The sequence below is a fragment of the Hyperolius riggenbachi genome, chromosome 3, assembly GCF_040937935.1.
Source record: "Hyperolius riggenbachi isolate aHypRig1 chromosome 3, aHypRig1.pri, whole genome shotgun sequence".
In the NCBI taxonomy this organism is placed as follows: domain Eukaryota; kingdom Metazoa; phylum Chordata; class Amphibia; order Anura; family Hyperoliidae; genus Hyperolius; species Hyperolius riggenbachi.
In genome coordinates this window covers 200,204,488-200,223,682 of record NC_090648.1, presented here as the reverse complement: position 1 = coordinate 200,223,682, position 19,195 = coordinate 200,204,488, and the positions used below count along the sequence as shown (strand labels likewise).

Sequence of the window (19,195 nt, the reverse complement as noted above, 5' to 3'; positions counted from 1 at the left end):
TGGAGGTTGCCATGTTTATTTCCTGTAAGGCTGCTTACACACTAAGCCGTTACAGGCGCACGTTAGTGCAGCCTGTAACGCTCCCCCAACTGCCCGGCAATGTAACACAAGTGGGCTGTTCACACAGCCCACGTTGCGTTACATGTAATGCTGCACGTTCTCCCGAAAGTGCAGCATGCTACGGCGTTTCAGCGGCTTAAGCCGCGTTAGACTTTGCACATGCTCAGTCAGGTTGGGGAGGAGCGGAGAGCGGCCAGGCACATGGCAAATTAATATTCACTGCACGTTGTGACGTACAGTGTTTACTTCCTGGTGCAGCCACTCTGTGCGGCGATTGGCCGGCGGGACCACGTGATGCCGCATGCGTCCAAGAGTACGCATCATGGCATCACGGACGCCAGAGTGAGCTGCACAACGCGGCTCACTCTGACATCCACATCGAAGTGCACCAGGTTATGCGACCTTAACGTGGCACCTAACGCAACGTCTTGGTGTGTAACTAGCCTTAAACAATGCAAGTTGCGTGGCGTCCTGCTGATCTTTCATTCATCAGTAGTGTGTGTGAATCTCACACCTGAAACAAACATGCAGCAAATCCAGTCAGACTTCAAGAGAACCCGAGGTGGGATTTTATTATGCTGGTTGTGCACACTATCACCAGCCTCTGTTGCCCCATGGTGTGCCTCCAAGACACCCCCCCCCCCTGCGCGCCGCTATACCCCCGCAGTGCTGGCGACAATGTTTACCTAAGCGCTGTCTGTCAGCGCCGCTCCCCCGCCTGCTCCTTATCAGCGCTACCCGCCTGTTTCCCTTCCCTCCCGCTGATTGGAGGGAAGTGACGCGGCGGGTAGCGCCGATACGGAGAAGGCGGGGGAGCTGCGCTGACAGACAGCGCTTAGATAAACATTGTGCTGGCGACACACTGTGTGTCGCCAGCACTGCGGGGGTATAGCGGCGTGCAGGGGGGTCTTTGAGGCACACCATGGGGCAACAGAGGCTGGTGTTACTGTGCACAACCAGCCTCTGTGCCCCACTAGCATAATCTAATCCCACCTCGGGTTCTCTTTCAGTCAGAGCTCCTGATCTGCATGCTTGTTCAGCGCCTATGGCTAATGGAGGCAGGGGATCAGCAGGACTGCCAGGAAACTGGTATTGTTTAAAAGGAAATAAAAATATGGCAGCCTCCATATCCCTCTCACTTCAGGTGTCCTTCAAGGTGCTTTTCCATTTCATACAATACAAATCGGAATATCTTTACTGCAGCTATAGCAAAAGTACACACTATGGTGAATAACGCAGCCCAAATTCTTGCTGCACAGGAGGACTTGTGCAGACACACATAGTGACTACTTTCTTTCAGGAGGTCACCTCTCTGACAGCACATAGACCAGCAAAGAATGTGCCTGGGGTCACATGGGATATGCTAAGGCTTCCTTACTCAACCTATCAGGAGTAAGTAGAATGTAATCCTTAAACAAAGATCCTGAATGATAACTCTGTATAACATGCCAGGAAGTAGAAGCTGTGATGTTTTGGAGCTGATACATAAGCAGTAGATCTGAAATAATGCAGCTCTTTGTGTTGTGACAAGTTTTAAAGAGCTGTAATAAATATTTTTTTAATGGATAATGTTGGCTTATGCATCACATTTTTCATAACAGCTATTTGTACAAGAAGTGTCTCTACAACAAGTGCAATAAGGTTTGTTAATGTGTTTTCAGAGAATAAAGCTACAGGGGCTTTATTTTGAAACCAAGTAATTTTGGTTAAACATTAAGGTGTAAAACCATTTGGGTGTGGGGTAGTCACTGCTGTCTTTTTCCTCACTGATAATGTCCATTGCCTATACTCTCCATGACCACCTGGGCTGTAATATGAACATTGTGCATGAGAAACAGCAAAAAAACCCTTTTGTTTTTGTTTCTCATTCATTCCGTCTGAGAACAGTAATGGCCCATACTCACGGGCTACAATTGTCGCCGCAACATGCGGCGCGTGCGTGTTGCGGCGACAGGTCGCCCGTGAGTATGCGGCGTTGCACGGGCGCGCACCCCGAACTGTCACCCATCGCTGATGTCGCCGGGCGATTGGCGTGGTCAATCGCCTGGCGACAGTCTCCGCCGCAACTGTCACTAGTCCGCGTGAGTACGCGGACTAGCGACAGCAACATAATTGCAAATAGACGGCGCTTCCGGCGGGGGGAGGGACAACAGCGACAGCTTCCGCCGCATCAGTTGCCAGGTCCCTCTGCCGTGTGTATGCGGAGGGACCTGGCGACGAGCTGTCGCCGGCATGTCGCGCACACGCTCCGGTGTGCTAGCGACATGCCAAAAAGTTGCCCGTGGGTATGGGCCATAAGATGGGAAAATCCTCCCACGTGTTAGCACAGATAGCAGTGGCATAGTTAAAGGGATACTTAAGTGGTTAAGAAAAAAATACAGTTTTACTTACTTGGGGCTCCTACCGGCCCCCTGCAGTCGCCCTGTGCCTGCACTGGTACCCAACAATCCTCCGGTCCCTTATGGTAGCTCAGTTTCACTGTCGAGGAAAGAACGCATCCTCGCACATCCTCGTTTTCACTCCCATAGCCGGGAGCATCCTGAGAAAGCTCCTACTGCGGCCGCGCAGGCTTAGTTGCCGAAAGCGAAGCTGAGCACCAGCGGGGATTGTTTAGTACCAGTGCAGGCACAGGGAAACTGCAGGGGGCTGGTAGGAGCCCTAGGTAAGTAAAACTGGTTTTATTTTAACCACTTAAGTATCCCTTTAAGGTGCTATGGGCTGCAAGGGGAGTTATACATTGGACTCCCTCAGTTTTTCCTTACTCTATAAAACAATTGGCATGGAGCAACAACATGTGCCAAGGGTAGGTGTAATGTCAGAGAGGTGCACACACTATACAAAGTATATGTGAGGAGTATTATTATCAGTACAGCACCAGTGAAGAGCTAAGACAGCAGTAGAAGGAAGGCCTCTGATGGTCAGCTCGGGTCTATGGACTACATCTCCTGGCAGGCATGTATGCACAAAATTCCACAGGAAGGCAGGAAGTTCATAATGCACTACAGCTGCAGTCTCTGTGGAGAAAATGGCAGCTTCCATGGTCAGAGGAGCAGCACCTCTTAGGTAGGGAAGGTCTTGTCTAGGAGAACTCAGGGAGAAGCATGTTTTCAGTTTGGTCAGGTTATAGATATGTAAGTTTATGATTTGCTAGGCATGATCGTGTGTTAAAGCAGGATGTGATCACAGCAAATCAGAGCTTTGCAAATCTATCAGCTGATCACATACTTCTCCATGTGTTCTCTTAGGGCCTGAGCCCACTAACGCAGTTGTATCCGCTTCTGTCTGCTTTTCAGCATCTGTAACATTGATGTGTAACTGTAAAGCGGACACAACTGCGTCAGTGGGCTCATGCCTTAGACATGACCATCACTACTCTTAGGTGAGTAATTATGCTCACCGCAGCCCCTGCCCACCCCCACCCCAAATGGCACACTCTCTCAAAAATCTCCCTTATGGGGAGGTTTGCTTTTTCATTAAAAAATATTTCAGTTCAGAGTTCGCTTAAATCTCCATTATTTTGACATGCTACATCATACATCACTACTCTGGAAGATCTGAAGGCTCTCCAGACTCCTGCTATGGGCCAAATGGCTTCTTCCAAACAGCTGATACCACATGTTGGCATGATATCATGCGTTTATGTTCCCTATCTCTAGTGCAGATCAAGTTGATATTTACAAGATGGATTTTCAGTAACTTTACTGCATGAGTCCCATGAACATCTGTGATGGATTTACAGTAGCAATTTAGACACAAATCTTACAACATATGAAGTGGCCAACATAATCTTCTCATTCTGTCCTAGCAGGGAACTGTGAACGGCGCTGCTTGTGTGAGTAAAGTTGAATGCTCGATGAGTAGAGTGTAATGTATTGCATGCTGCTCTACTACAGGTGGCCATACACTGGTCGATTTGCCATCAGATCGACCAACATATAGATCCCTCTCTGATCGAATCTGATCAGAGAGGGATCGTATGGCTGCCTTTACTGCAAACAGATTGTGAATTGATTTAAGTATGCAATTGATTCACCATCTGTGAAGCTGCCGCCCCCCCCCCCCCCCTGCATACCTTACCTGATCCGGCCGGCGCGAGTCACCCGGTCTCCGCTGTGTTCTTCTCCGCGCTCGGCTCCAGCTTTACTGAACTTCCTGCCGGGGAAGTTTAAACAGCAGAGGGCACTCTACTGTTTAAACTTCCTGCCGGGACAGGAAGTAAGTGAAGCCAGCCGGAACCCGGACCCCATCGGAGAAAAAGACAGCGGAGACCAGGGGACTCGCGCCGGCGGAGCAGTTAATGTATTGCCGCTAGCGTCGGTCGTCGGGCATTCGAACGCCGCTATCGACGCACTCCTGACCCGCCGGCGAATGAGCAAAATCTTCCGTACAGACAGCTCGACGGGAACAATTGATTTCGATTGATGATCGTTCTGTCAGCGTTTGCGCAACGATTTCACAGCAGATTCGATCACAGTGATCGATTCTGCTGTATATCGGCGGGAAAATCGTTAGGTGTATGGGCCCCTTACTCCTGCGGTAAGACTTTACACTGGTAATTTGGCTTAATGCAGTGTTTTGCATACACCCCTAAATCTGATTTTTCTACTGTTTAACCACGCTGTCTAGGGAGACTGCAGAGAAGCACAGGGTAAGAACTACAGCTCACTAACTATATGGTTACTCATCTCTGTGTTGGCTTCAGAGAAGCAGGCAGAAGTGCTGCGAATTATCCCTGTTCTGAGCATTATGGTGACATCATCAGCAAGATGGTAGCTCCCTTGCAAAACTCAGAAAGCAATAATTCAGCTATGAGGAAGAATTAACAGTAAAATATCCAATGTTAAGCATGGAGTTATGTCAAAATGGAGATAGTATCACTTTTTTTAAAGTATGCATTGTACAGTTTGGCTTATGGCCCTTTTACACTTAATGCGTTGGTACATGTGTGCACATTTCTACATTATGGTGGCAGTGGCGGGAGTTATTGTAATTTTGTCGCTCATCCCGAAATCAGCCACCGTACCGCCGTACACCTGGGTAACCAATTTCGGCCTGACATCTTGCACCAGGCGCGATTGACTAATGCGACCAATTTTGGCCCGAAATTGGTCGTATTGTCAATCGCGCCTGCATTTGGCGGCTCCGATTTTCAACCAATTTGATAATTATAATCAAATTGGTTGGCCTCCAAAGGCTGATGTATGGGCACCTTTAGAGCAAGGATTGCTTAACATTATTGTGGTGCTGACAATATCAATTGCCTTAATCCCTCCAACGTGGCCAAACATTTTCAATCATGCCATGCCAGTGACCTTGCACACTTTTCATTTCATGGTCCAGAAAGAGTTTGTTTGGATAGTAGAGGTGGTGATTTGGAGAAAAAAGCTTTTAGAACATGAAGTGTGCTGGAATTTCAATATGGGCACTATGTTGATCAGTGTTTTACTTGTTTTACAGTGTTTTACAGTGTTTTACTGCATCAGTGTTTTACTTCAGCTTACATCTGGAAATATGCCTGAAGAAGGGGACTAGATCCCAGAAAGCTTGCATCATTTAACTCTATTAGTTAGCCATTAAAAGGTATTATTTCTTACAAAACGTTGTTTTTTTTCTACCTATATAATATGGGCACTAGAGAGCCCAAGGGACTCAACTGTAGGTGGTATGTTAGTTTGTTTTTTGTTTTTTCTTTGGGTCCAATTATGGGTCTCTCTGGTACTTGATTATTAGTAATACTGGATGTTTCCCCAACATATGTTCCACTTAGTGTTCCATATTTATATATTAGGTGAAGTAACAGTGTTCAGTTTGTGTGCATGTTTATTGTAGTTCAGCTCCATCTCTTCTCTCCTATACCTTTTTAATAGTCGGGGTGGATGGATATGACAGGAATCCGTAAACTTTTGGACTTTTAATTGCAATGAACTCACCTGTCAGCAGTTCCAGCGCCGGCGGCTCAGATTTGCAGAGCGCGGCCGCGGGCTTCCTCCTCCGATTCTTCTGGCGGCATCCCCAGCACCCCTGTGGCGGAGACTGGGAGTGTCCGTTCCCCGTGTCCCTGGGCAGGAGCGCGTGGCTCAGAGCCGCTCTTATACACTCAGACATCGGAGGATTTAGTGTCAGCTGACACTCTGAGTGGTTGCTGTGGGTGGGGGCCGGCCCTGGGCAGGCTTTAGAGTATTTAAACCCCTGTCTCACATTCACTCGTTGCCTGTGATGGCAATCAGTACGCTGGTCTGCTGGGCACTTTGTCACTCTGTGATATATTTGTTATTGTATTTGAATGCGACTTCATTTATTGTATATTAATGCGACTGCCTGACTGACTTTAGATTTTGACCTTAGCTTTACTGTCCACTCTCTAGCCTAGTCCTTGTACCTCAGCCATCTGATCTCCTGTGTATGACCCTAGCCTGTTAAACGACCTAGCCTTTGTCTCAGCCTTTGCGCCTCAGCCATCTGATTTCACGTGTATGACCTTAGCATCCGTTTCTAACTACGTTCTATCTAGACCTCAGTGCATACGTCTAGTACCAAGCATAATATTAAATGTTTTATGTATACGTATGTATTATGTGCAATATGCTGGAGCTCGCTCCTCTCCTACTATGGGTGATTTTTCCCTTTAAAGATCTTTTCTTACCTACATAGGTGTGGTGAGAAGTGGAGTGGCTTCTTGGTATTTAAGGACTCACTTTTATGTGTCATTTAGGCTGAGACTGAGGACCCGGTGGGGTTAGAAACGCATCAGCTTGCATGCTGCCATGCTTTTTGCTAATTTTCTATTGATGATTTAATAAATGGATGTCGATTTTTATCATATGGTAGGAATGCAGAGTTTTCTCTGCATGTGCAATGAAGCTTATTGTCTTAATGCTTAAGAGGACATCAAACAGTTAATGTGTTCTTAGAGGTATGTCTTGTCCTATCCTCCTGTTTCATTTTATTTTATACCATTTTTTCAAGGTAATAACATTGTGTTTATTACCTAGTACATAGTGCTCCTCTCAGTTAGTATTACGTGTCACAAGCTACTGTAGGGTTAGTAGTTGCATCTTCACTACTTTTAACTTTGGGAGTGACCGAATACTTGGAGACCTTCAAGTCCAGAGGGGGAGAAGTCAAAAGTCCAGACAAGCCTTTGAGTGGTTACTTAGTGAGAGTTAACTGACGAAGGCGTGGACACGCCGAAACGCGTCTTGACGACACCTGCACACAGTCTCCACAGAGAGCGACCTGACGTCCGTCCACCATCAGGACCCATGCTGCCGCTGGCCACTGCAGCCCCAGGTTCTTCTCTGATGAGGGGACGTTTTCTCTTCAGGCAATAAGCCTCACTGAATGTCTGTCATTTTAATACATCTAGTAAGTGCAATTTTATATTTGCGCAGTTTTTATTGATTAAAAGGTATCACACTACGGAACGCTCCTCCTGTTTTGTTGTTTTTATCTTTTACTTAGTGAGAACCCTATTTAATTTTCAGATATTTTTACATACTATTACAAATTGTATTTTTATCTTTGAGGTTTTCTCATCTGTGATGAGTTTGTTTTTCTGAGTACCGTAAGCAAGAGACTAGTTTGACGTAATCCCTTCTGTAAACGTCACACCAATATTCAATCTAGAATCTAAAAGTTGATTCTCTTATGCTGGGTACACACTGAGATTTTCTGGACAATTTATTGTCAAATCGATCATTTCCAACATGTTTGATTTGCTTTCAGATCGATTTCTGAGCATTTTCCAATCGATTTCTGTTTACTTTAATAGGAAGTCGATCATAAAATGATCGGAAAGCAAATGGAACATGTTGGAGATAATCGATTTGACAGTAAATCGGTCAGAAAATCTCAGTGTGTACCCAGCATTACTTGTTCTATTCAGATAGCATTCATAGAAGCAAAGTCAGACAGCACAAAAACTGATAAGGATTGAGTTATGTGCTACAGTTACTGTAAAAACAAATACGTGTATTGACTTCAGTCTGGACTCATTAAAGGGTTTAGGGTTTTTGTAGGTGAGAGGTACAGTTCTGTAAACCTGCCAATGCACCACAGCCGCAATACGAAGGCAGCAAACCATGCTGTGAATGCAGCACAGCACTTTAAACAAGGAAGAATTATAGAGTACAATTGCTTATTTCACCAAGTTTGTATTATGCAGTTGCTACTCAGTTGTATTCTGTAAATGAGTTGTGCTCCAGTGGTGCTCAGCAGAGCTCGAATATTCGAGTAGCTCGAATATTCGAGCTCTTTTTTAGCTATTCGAGCTCGGTATTCGAGCTCCGAATAGCTGGAGCTATTCGAATGGGCTATCCGAGTACACTCGAATAGCCCATTCACTATTCGAGCTATTCGAGCAACCCGGCGCTATTCGAGCTCGGTACCGAGCTCGAATAGCGTCATAGCCCAGATTGATGTCCTTAGAGCCAATCAGAGGGCTCCTAGGCCCTCTGACGGCAGCCAATCACAGAGGGGGACCCTGGCCAGCCCCTACCCTATAAATAGCGGCCGCCATGTTACGTTTCTCCGTGCTTGCCTGAGACTTGTACAGAGAGAGAGTTGCTCCTTTGTGCTTTGGCTTAGCAAGAGCTCTATTGTGGTCATTTACCTAGCGTTTTTGCTCACATACACCTCCTATACACACCTATATTGTTGTTAGTTATTTAGACATTGTATTTTAGTTAGTAGCTTGTGTGTTACATTAGAGACAGGCAGCTGCTGCAAGCTTACAGGTTTAGGCCTCAGGGGGGCCTTGCCTCTGTGGGCAGCTGTCCTCTGTTTATTTCTCTCATCTATACCAGTATTTCTGCTGTCCTTTACTAATAGTATTGTAGTTATACTGTACTAGGAGTAGGACACTCACTGACTGTCACTGTTTATAGGCTACTAGCTAGCTCCTGCGTGTGTGCACTCACTCACTGTCTGTGTGTACACACACTCTATTTCCTTCTGATTACTGATAGATTATTGTTAGTTAGTTGTACTTACTTACTACTTACTCTTACTGTACCCGTAGGGACACTCACTGTCACTGTTCATATAGGCTACTAGCTCCTGCGTGTGCGCACTGCACTCACTGTCTGAGTGTACACACACAACACACACTCTATTTCCTTCTGATCGCTGATTGATTATCGTAATTAGTTAGTTGTACTTACTGTTACTACTTACTCTTACTGTACTAGGAGTCTAGGACACTCAGTCACTGTCCATAGGCTACTAGCTCCTGCGTGCGTGCACTCACTGTCTGAGTGTACACACACCACCCACACTCTATTTCCTTCTGATCGCTGATTGATTATCGTAATTAGTTAGTTCTACTTAGTGTTACTACTTACTCTTACTGTACTAGGAGTCTAGGACACTCAGTCACTGTGTTCATAGGCTACTAGCTCCTGCGTGCGTGCACTCACTGTCTGAGTGTACACACACCACCCACACTCTATTTCCTTCTGATCGCTGATTGATTATTGTAATTAGTTAGTTCTACTTACTGTTACTACTTACTCTTACTGTACTAGGAGTCTAGGACACTCAGTCACTGTGTTCATAGGCTACTAGCTCCTGCGTGCGTGCACTCACTGTCTGAGTGTACACACACCACCCACACTCTATTTCCTTCTGATCGCTGATTGATTATTGTAATTAGTTAGTTCTACTTAGTGTTACTACTTACTCTTACTGTACTAGGAGTCTAGGACACTCAGTCACTGTGTTCATAGGCTACTAGCTCCTGCGTGCGTGCACTCACTGTCTGAGTGTACACACACCCACACTCCATTTCCTTCTGATCGCTGATTGATTATTGTAATTAGTTAGTTCTACTTAGTGTTACTACTTACTCTTACTGTACTAGGAGTCTAGGACACTCAGTCACTGTGTTCATAGGCTACTAGCTCCTGCGTGCGTGCACTCACTGTCTGAGTGTACACACACCCACACTCCATTTCCTTCTGATCGCTGATTGATTATCGTAATTAGTTAGTTGTACTTACTGTTACTACTTACTCTTACTGTACTAGGAGTCTAGGACACTCAGTCACTGTCCATAGGCTACTAGCTCCTGCGTGCGTGCACTCACTGTCTGAGTGTACACACACCACCCACACTCTATTTCCTTCTGATCGCTGATTGATTATTGTAATTAGTTAGTTCTACTTAGTGTTACTACTTACTCTTACTGTACTAGGAGTCTAGGACACTCAGTCACTGTGTTCATAGGCTACTAGCTCCTGCGTGCGTGCACTCACTGTCTGAGTGTACACACACCCACACTCCATTTCCTTCTGATCGCTGATTGATTATTGTAATTAGTTAGTTCTACTTAGTGTTACTACTTACTCTTACTGTACTAGGAGTCTAGGACACTCAGTCACTGTGTTCATAGGCTACTAGCTCCTGCGTGCGTGCACTCACTGTCTGAGTGTACACACACCCACACTCCATTTCCTTCTGATCGCTGATTGATTATCGTAATTAGTTAGTTGTACTTACTGTTACTACTTACTCTTACTGTACTAGGAGTCTAGGACACTCAGTCACTGTCCATAGGCTACTAGCTCCTGCGTGCGTGCACTCACTGTCTGAGTGTACACACACCACCCACACTCTATTTCCTTCTGATCGCTGATTGATTATTGTAATTAGTTAGTTCTACTTACTGTTACTACTTACTCTTACTGTACTAGGAGTCTAGGACACTCAGTCACTGTGTTCATAGGCTACTAGCTCCTGCGTGCGTGCACTCACTGTCTGAGTGTACACACACTAAATTTACTTGTGATTACTACTGATTATTGTAACTGCTAGTTGTACTTCCTGACTGTTACTACTTACTTACTGTACTAGGGGACACTCACTCAGTCACCTCACCAACCAACCAACTCACCTCATTAAAGTACCCCACTTTTCACCCGCCCTTTTAAAAAACTTTTGTCTATACGCCCAAAACATTGAAGATGTCTGGAAGTGGCAGCCAGCGCGGTTTGGGCAAGGGCAAGGGCAGCAAGGGAATCAGGCGGAGAGGGAGCAGCATTGTGGCAAGCCGCGGCCGCGCCACCATGCACAGTTCCGCAGCAGCAGCAGCGTCAGTGGCTAACATTCCTCCCATAGCCACTGGCCGTGGACGCCTTGGGCGCCGCCCAGCAGGAGCATCTGCAACTCACGCTGCAGAGACACAGCAGCAGCAGCGTGTAGCACCTGCTCCCATTTTCCTCCAGCCGGGTCGGAAACGTCCCATTGAGGAAAAGGATGCAGACACTGTGGTGCAACTCATGACGGAGGATGAGCAGCCCGCCATCAGCTCTGCATCCGAGGCCTCCACCCTCACCACCACCACCACCCCTGTTCGCAGCAGCCGCCCAGCAGGGCCTGGGGAGGAGGCCAGTTCACCGTCAGTTGGCGACCTGTCATTCAGCAGTCTTTTGACCCCAGGCATCATGAGTCAATTGTCTGCTGTTGTTGGCGATTTTGAGGAGGAGATGCTGATGGGCACTTTGGGGGATGAGGGATTGGACAGCAAGACTGTGGCGACAGTCAAGCAGCCCATCCATGCATCAGGAGAGGAGTTTGGGGGGTCCTCATCCCAGCAGGACATGTTTCAGGAGGGGGAGGATGATGATGACCCGGTGACAGACAGAGACTGGGTGCCACCACCTCCAGGGGATGTCGTCCTCAGCAGCTCTGAGGAGGAGGAGGAGGATGCTCTTGTGGGCCTTGCAAGGAGGCACATCATTGCAAGCATTGGCAGCAGCAGTAGGCAGGTCCCACAGCCTGCTGGTGTCTCAGGATCAGCAGCAGCAGCAGCAGCATCTGCCAGTACCACCACCAGCCGCACCCAAGCCCCCCAAGCCCCCCCCCCCAACCACCACAGGGAGACAGGCAGCAGCGCTTCCATGCCGTAGGGGGATGTTTCTGTCACCAATCTGGCGATATTTCACCATGCCCACTGTGTACAGCAAGTACGCCACTTGCAACCACTGTCAGCGGAAGTTGAGCAGAGGTGCAGACCCCTTAAAGTTCTGCACCAGCTCGCTCATCAACCACCTTGCGGCTAAACAATTCCACCAGCATGAGGAGTTTCAGAGGCTGAAGGCATCTGGTGCTGGCAGTGGCACCACACCCATCACTGCACAGCCTTCAGCAGCAGCAGCAGCAGCAACAGCAGCCACCCGCCCTCCTGCTCCTCCAGCAGCACCAGCAGGAGTGCGGAAACGCACTGCTCCTCCCCCCTCTGCAACTCCTGCCGCCGACACTGAGACCTGTTCTGGCAGCCAGTCCTCAGTGGCCTCCTCTGCTGTGTCTGCTGATTCCCGTGTCAGCAAAAGGCCACGCCAGAGCCTTTTGAGCGAGTCCTTCCAGGGGGTGGTTAGGGCTCTGCCTCCCAGCAGCCGTCGCGTGCGGCAGCTGAACGGCTTGCTGGCACGGGCCATGTGCTCCCAACTCCTGCCGTACACGCTCGTGCAGGAGGGGAGCGACATTCGTGCGCTGCTTGCTTGCGCAGCCCCAGACTGGCAGCTCCCCAGCAGACACTTCTTTGCCCGCAAGGCCATTCCTGCACTGCACCGCTTTGTGATGGCCAATGTGGAGCGAGGGCTGGAGCACGCGGTTGGTGAAAGGGTCCACGTCACCATGGACTCCTGGAGCAGCCGCTTCGGGACAGGCCGCTACCTGTCCTTCACTGTCCACTGGGTCAGCTTGGTGGAAGGGGGTGAGGATGGGAGAGCAGCAGCGGACACAGCAGCAACACAGTGGGTGGTGCCACCCCGCAGGGTCAGGGGAACTGCAGCAGGTTCCTCCGATCCTCTGCCATCCTCCGGCACACCTGGCCAAACCCCCCGCCTCAGCAGCAGCGTGAAGGCCCGCCACTGCCAAGCGCTGCTGCACTTGGTCAGCCTTGGGAAGACCAAGCTGACGGCAACCCATGTGTTGGCCAAACTCCAGGAGCAGGAGAGGATTTGGCTGACCCCCAGAGGCCTCAGAGTCGGAGAGGTGGTGGCCGACAATGGGGCCAATCTGGTTGCCGCAATAGACAGGGGAAACCTGACCCACATCCCCTGTCTTGCCCACGTGCTGAACCTGGTGGTGCAGAAGTTCCTGCGCACCTACCAGGGGATGGGCGAACTGCTGGAAACGGCAAGGAATGTTGTGCGTCACTTCCGGCGCTCGGCTGCAGCCTGTGCGAGCCTGGAAGACGTGCAAAAGGAGCTGGATCTGCCACGCCATCGGCTGATCCTTGACGTTCCGACTCGCTGGAACTCCACCCTGGCGATGTTGGAGCGTCTGGTTGAACAGAAGCACGCTGTCAACCAGTACCTTGCCCTGGCCACTGTTTCCGCCGCTCAGAGAAGGGACAAGACCAGCAACATCCCGTCCATCGTCCCCGATGATGACTGGAGGCACATGCAGCAGGTGTGCTTTGTGCTGGCTCCCTTCCTGCAGGCCACAAACATGGTGAGCAGGGACCATGCTATGGTCTGCGAGTGGGTGCCCCTGGTTTCTCTGCTGAACAGGGCCCTCGATGCTTTGCTGGAACAGGGAGCGGCAGCCTTGGACCAGCAGGAGCGGCAACCAGCTGCGCAGTCCACCTCTGAGGGGGAGGAGGAGGAGGACTTGGTGGAGGTCCCTGACCTTGCTGCTGATGAGGGGGATCAGCACAGCGCAGCTGAGTTGGTGCGGGGGTGGAGAGAGGATGAGGCGGCAGAGGAGGAGGATGAGGACAGCACTGACGTCGATGTGCCAGCAGACGTGGCCCGCCTCTTCCCAATGGCAGCGCACATGCTGACGTGCCTGCGCAGGGACCCCAGGGTGATCCAGATGAAGCAGAGGGAGGACATCTGGATCAGCATGATGTTGGACCCACGCCTCAAGGGGAAGTTGAGCCAGTTCCTGCCGCCTGCAGGAGGAGACCCAGAGCAACAAATAAGGAGCTTGCAGCAGGCCCTTGTTGAGCGCTTGGAGGAAGCCTTCCCCCAGCCTTCCACCCCCACTGTCCAGCAGCCAGCACAGAGGCAGCAGCAGGTGCCTGCATCCAGCAGCAGCAAGCGCCCCACAGACCTGCTGTCTCTCAGCCACGAGCTCTACAGGACTGTAGAGGCTCCGGCAGCAGTGACTAGAGAGGAGATGCATGCAGCAGCATCCTCCTCCGGTCACAGCCAGCGCCTGACCCGCATGGTGGCTGACTACATGGGGTCGTACAGCGGGCTTGACAGCGATGCCCCTGTTGATCCCATGGAGTATTGGGTCAAGCGCATGGAGATCTGGAGCGAGCTGGCGCAGTACGCCCTGGAAGTGCTGTCCTGCCCCCCTTCCAGCGTGCTGTCCGAGCGCTGCTTCAGTGCAGCTGGTGGCGTGGTCACCGAGAAACGCTCACGTCTGTCTCACAAGTCTGTGGACAGACTGACGTTTCTCAAGATGAACCAGGCGTGGGTGGAAGGCGAGTTCCTGGCCCCTGTTGTCGGCGAGAGGGGGACATGAACTGGCTGCCGGAACCATCGTTAATGTGCCTTACCACCCTTTACCACCTCCTGGCTCCTGCTCACTAAGCCAGCCTGGTTCACTTTGACTATTACGTCGCCTGCAGCCACACATTTTACACCTACAGTGGGCTGCTGTGTACTGCCCTTCTGCTGTCTGTCTGTGTTTCCCACTGCCAGGGTACACAGAATTACCTTCTTCTGCTGCCACTCTGCCACCAGCTATTACGTCAAATAATAGCTATATTGGTTGTAAAACCAAAAACCTAAAAACCATAAAAAAAAAAAAGGTTTAATTTTTCTGAGGTGCCCGGGTTGAAACCTGTGTTGTCCCAGTTGTGTATTGGACACAATGTGGGCTGCACGACCGCTGTCTGGGACCTCCTGTTGTGTTTATTTACAGCCCTGGTATCACCGCTAGGTACCAGGGCTATTATGTCACGGCGAGCTGCCTGCCTCATTGACTGCCTGCTGCCACACACTCATCCTCCTCCTCCTGCTGCTGAATTTACCTCCTGCTGTCTTTGTGTTTCCACTGCCAGGGAGCACATACAATGGCGCTTCCAACATGCGTGCGCCCACCAGCTATTTGTTACGCTCAAAAATAGCTGCATTTCTTTAAAAAAAAAATTGAAAAGAGAAATACGTGAAGAAGAAGAAGAAGAAGAAGGAGAAGGAGAAGGAGAAGGAGAAGGAGAAGGAGAAGGAGAAGGAGAAGAAAATTAAGGACACAACTTCTCTTTCCACCTTTTTTTTTTTAAAGGAACATCCCCACATAATCACTTGCTGTTGTTACTTGGAAAAAAAGATGTTTCTTGCATCATTCACCCTCAAAACAAGTGTTGGAAGCTATTTAAGGCCAATTCGAATAGTCAGCTCGAATAGTGAGCTCGAAGTCCGAGGTCGAATCGAATAGTAAAAATTATTCGACTCGAATATTCGACTGACCTCGAATAATTTACTATTCGAATTCGACCTAACTCGAATTTTGAAAAGGGGTATTTGAGCATCACTATTGTGCTCTTTTATTTAGTGCTGCTCACACTATTGTCTAAAGAACACTGGTGATCCATTTACTTTTGCTAGGATCTCTCCAACCATGAGCTTAGGTCAAACGACATGCTCTATTTCAGGCTAAAAAACCTGTGTTTTCTAGTAACCTCCAGGGCTTTCTACCCCTTAAGGACCGGCCACTTTTTTTCCATTCAGACCACTGCAGCTTTCACGGTTTATTGCTCGCTCATACAACCTACCACCTAAATGAATTTTGGCTCCTTTTCTTGTCACTAATAAAGCTTTCTTTTGGTGCTATTTGATTGCTCCTGCGATTTTTACTTTTTATTATATTCATCAAAAAAGACATGAATTTTGGCAAAAAAATGATTTTTTTAACTTTCTGTGCTGACATTTTTCAAATAAAGTAAAATTTCTGTATACATGCAGCGCGAAAAATGTGGACAAACATGTTTTTGATTAAAAAAAACCCATTCAGTGTATATTTATTGGTTTGGGTAAAAGTTATAGCGTTTACAAACTATGGTGCAAAAAGTGAATTTTCCCATTTTCAAGCATCTCTGACTTTTCTGACCCCCTGTCATGTTTCATGAGGGGCTAGAATTCCAGGATAGTATAAATACCCCCCAAATGACCCCATTTTGGAAAGAAGACATCCCAAAGTATTCACTGAGAGGCATAGTGAGTTCATAGAAGATATTATTTTTTGTCACATGTAAGCGGAAAATGACACTTTGTGAGGAAAAAAAAAAAAAAAAAAAGTTTCCATTTCTTCTAACTTGCGACAAAAAAAAATGAAATCTGCCACGGACTCACCATGCCCCTCTCTGAATACCCTGAAGGGTCTACTTTTCAAAATGGGGTCATTTGTGGGGTGTGTTTACTGTCCTGACATTTTGGTGGGTGCTAAATTGTAAGCACCCCTGTAAAGCCTAAAGGTGCTCATTGAACTTTGGACCCCTTAGCGCAGTTAGGCTGCAAAAAAGTGCCACACATGTGGTATTGCCGTACTCAGGAGAAGTAGTATAATGTGTTTTGGGGTGTATTTTTACACATACCCATGCTGGGTGGGAGAAATATCTCTGTAAATGACAATTTGTTAATTTTTATAACACACAATTGTCCATTTACAGAGATCTTTCTCCCACTCAGCATGGGTATGTGTAAAAATACACCACAAAACACATTATACTACTTCTCCTGAGTACGGCGATACCACATGTGTGGCACTTTTTTACACCCTAACTGCGCTAAAGGGCCCAAAGTCCAATGAGTACCTTTAGGATTTCACAGGTCATTTTGAGAAATTTCGTTTCAAGACTACTCCTCACGGTTTAGGGCCCCTAAAATGCCAGGGCAGTATAGGAACCCCACAAATGACCCCATTTTAGAAAGAAGACACCCCAAGGTATTCCGTTAGGAGTATGGTGAGTTCATAGAAGATTTTATTTTTTGTCAAAAGATAGCGGAAAAAGACACTTTGTGAAAAAACACAATTAAAATCAATTTCCGCTAACTTGTGACAAAAAATAAAATCTTCTATGAACTCGCCATACTACTAACTGAATACCTTGGGGTGTCTTCTTTCTAAAATGGGGTCATTTGTGGGGTTCCTATACTGCCCTGGCATTTTAGGGGCCCTAAACCGTGAGGAGTAGTCTTGAAACGAAATTTCTCAAAATGACCTGTGAAATCCTAAAGGTACTCATTGGACTTTGGGCCCTTTAGCGCAGTTAGGGTGCAAAAAAGTGCCACACATGTGGTATCGCCATACTCGGGAGAAGTAGTACAATGTGTTTTGGGGTGTATTTTTACACATACCCATGCTGGGTGGGAGAAATACCTCTGTAAATGGACAATTGTGTGTAAAAAAATCAAAAGATTGTCATTTACAGAGGTATTTCTCCCACCCAGCATGGGTATGTGTAAAAATACACCCCAAAACACATTATACTACTTCTCCCGAGTACGGCGATACCACATGTGTGGCACTTTTTTGCACCCTAACTGCACTAAGGGGCCCAAAGTCCAATGAGTAACTTTAGGATTTCACAGGTCATTTTTGTTTCAAGACTACTCCTCGCGGTTTAGGGCCCCTAAAATGCCAGGGCAGTATAGGAACCCCACAAATGACCCCATTCTAGAAAGAAGACACCCAAAGGTATTCCGTACGGAGTATGGTGAGTTCATAGAAGTTTTTATTTTTTTGTCACAAGTTAGCGGACATTGATTTTAATAGTTTTTTTTCACAAAGTGTCATTTTCCGCTAACTTGTGACAAAAAATAAAATCTTCTATGAACTCACCATACTCCGTACGGAATACCTTTGGGTGTCTTCTTTCTAGAATGGGGTCATTTGTGGGGTTCCTATACTGCCCTGGCATTTTAGGGGCCCTAAACCGTGAGGAGTAGTCTTGAAACCAAATGTCGCAAAATGACCTGTGAAATCCTAAAGGTACTCATTGGACTTTGGGCCCCTTAGCGTACTTAGGGTGTAAAAAAGTGCCACACATGTGGTACCGCCGTACTCAGGAGAAGTAGTATAATGCGTTTTGGGGTGTATTTTTACACATACCCATGCTAAGTGGGAGAAATATCTCTGTAAATGACAATTGTTTGATTTTTTTACACACAATTGTCCATTTACATAGAAATTTCTCCCACCCAGCATGGGCATGTGTAAAAATACACCCCAAAACACATTATACTACTTTTCCTGAGTACGGCGGTACCACATGTGTGACACTTTTTTGCAGCCTAGGTGCGCTAAGGGGCCCAACGTCCTATTCACAGATCATTTTGAAGCATTTGTTTTCTAGACTACTCCTCGCGGTTTAGGGGCCCTAAAATGCCAGGGCAGTATAGGAACCCCACAAGTGACCCCATTTTAGAAAGAAGACACCCCAAGGTATTCTGTTAGGTGTATGGCGAGTTCATAGAAGATTTTATTTTTTGTCACAAGTTAGTGAAAAATGACACTTTGTGAAAAAAAACCAATAAAAATTAATTTCCGCTAACTTTTGACAACAAATAAAATCTTCTATGAACTCGTCATACACCTAACAAAATACCTTGGGGTGTCTTTTTTTCTAAAATGGGGTCACTTGTGGGGTTCCTATACCGCCCTGGCATTTTACAGGCCCAAAACCGTGAGTAGTCTGGAAACCAAATGTCTCAAAATGACTGTTCAGGGGTATAAGCATCTGCAAATTTTGATGACAGGTGGTCTATGAGGGGGCGAATTTTGTGGAACCGGTCATAAGCAGGGTGGCCTTTTAGATGACAGGTTGTATTGGGCCTGATCTGATGGATAGGAGTGCTAGGGGGGGTGACAGGAGGTGATTGATGGGTGTCTCAGGGGGTGGTTAGAGGGGAAAATAGATGCAATCAATGCACTGGGGAGGTGATCGGAAGGGGGTCTGAGGGGGATCTGAGGGTTTGGCCGAGTGATCAGGAGCCCACACGGGGCAAATTGGGGCCTGATCTGATGGGTAGGTGTGCTAGGGGGTGACAGGAGGTGATGGGTGTCTCAAGGTGTGATTAGAGGGGGGAATAGATGCAAGCAATGCACTGGCGAGGTGATCAGGGCTGGGGTCTGAGGGCATTCTGAGGGTGTGGGCGGGTGATTGAGTGCCCTAGGGGCA

At 47.7% G+C, this 19,195-nt stretch overlaps 1 protein-coding gene across 6 annotated transcripts in view; it reads left to right on the top strand.

Annotated features, from left to right (window-relative positions):
* Positions 1-19,195, top strand: part of THSD4 (thrombospondin type 1 domain containing 4) — an 827,407-nt gene that overhangs the window by 4,688 nt on the left and 803,524 nt on the right. The window lies entirely within an intron of this gene.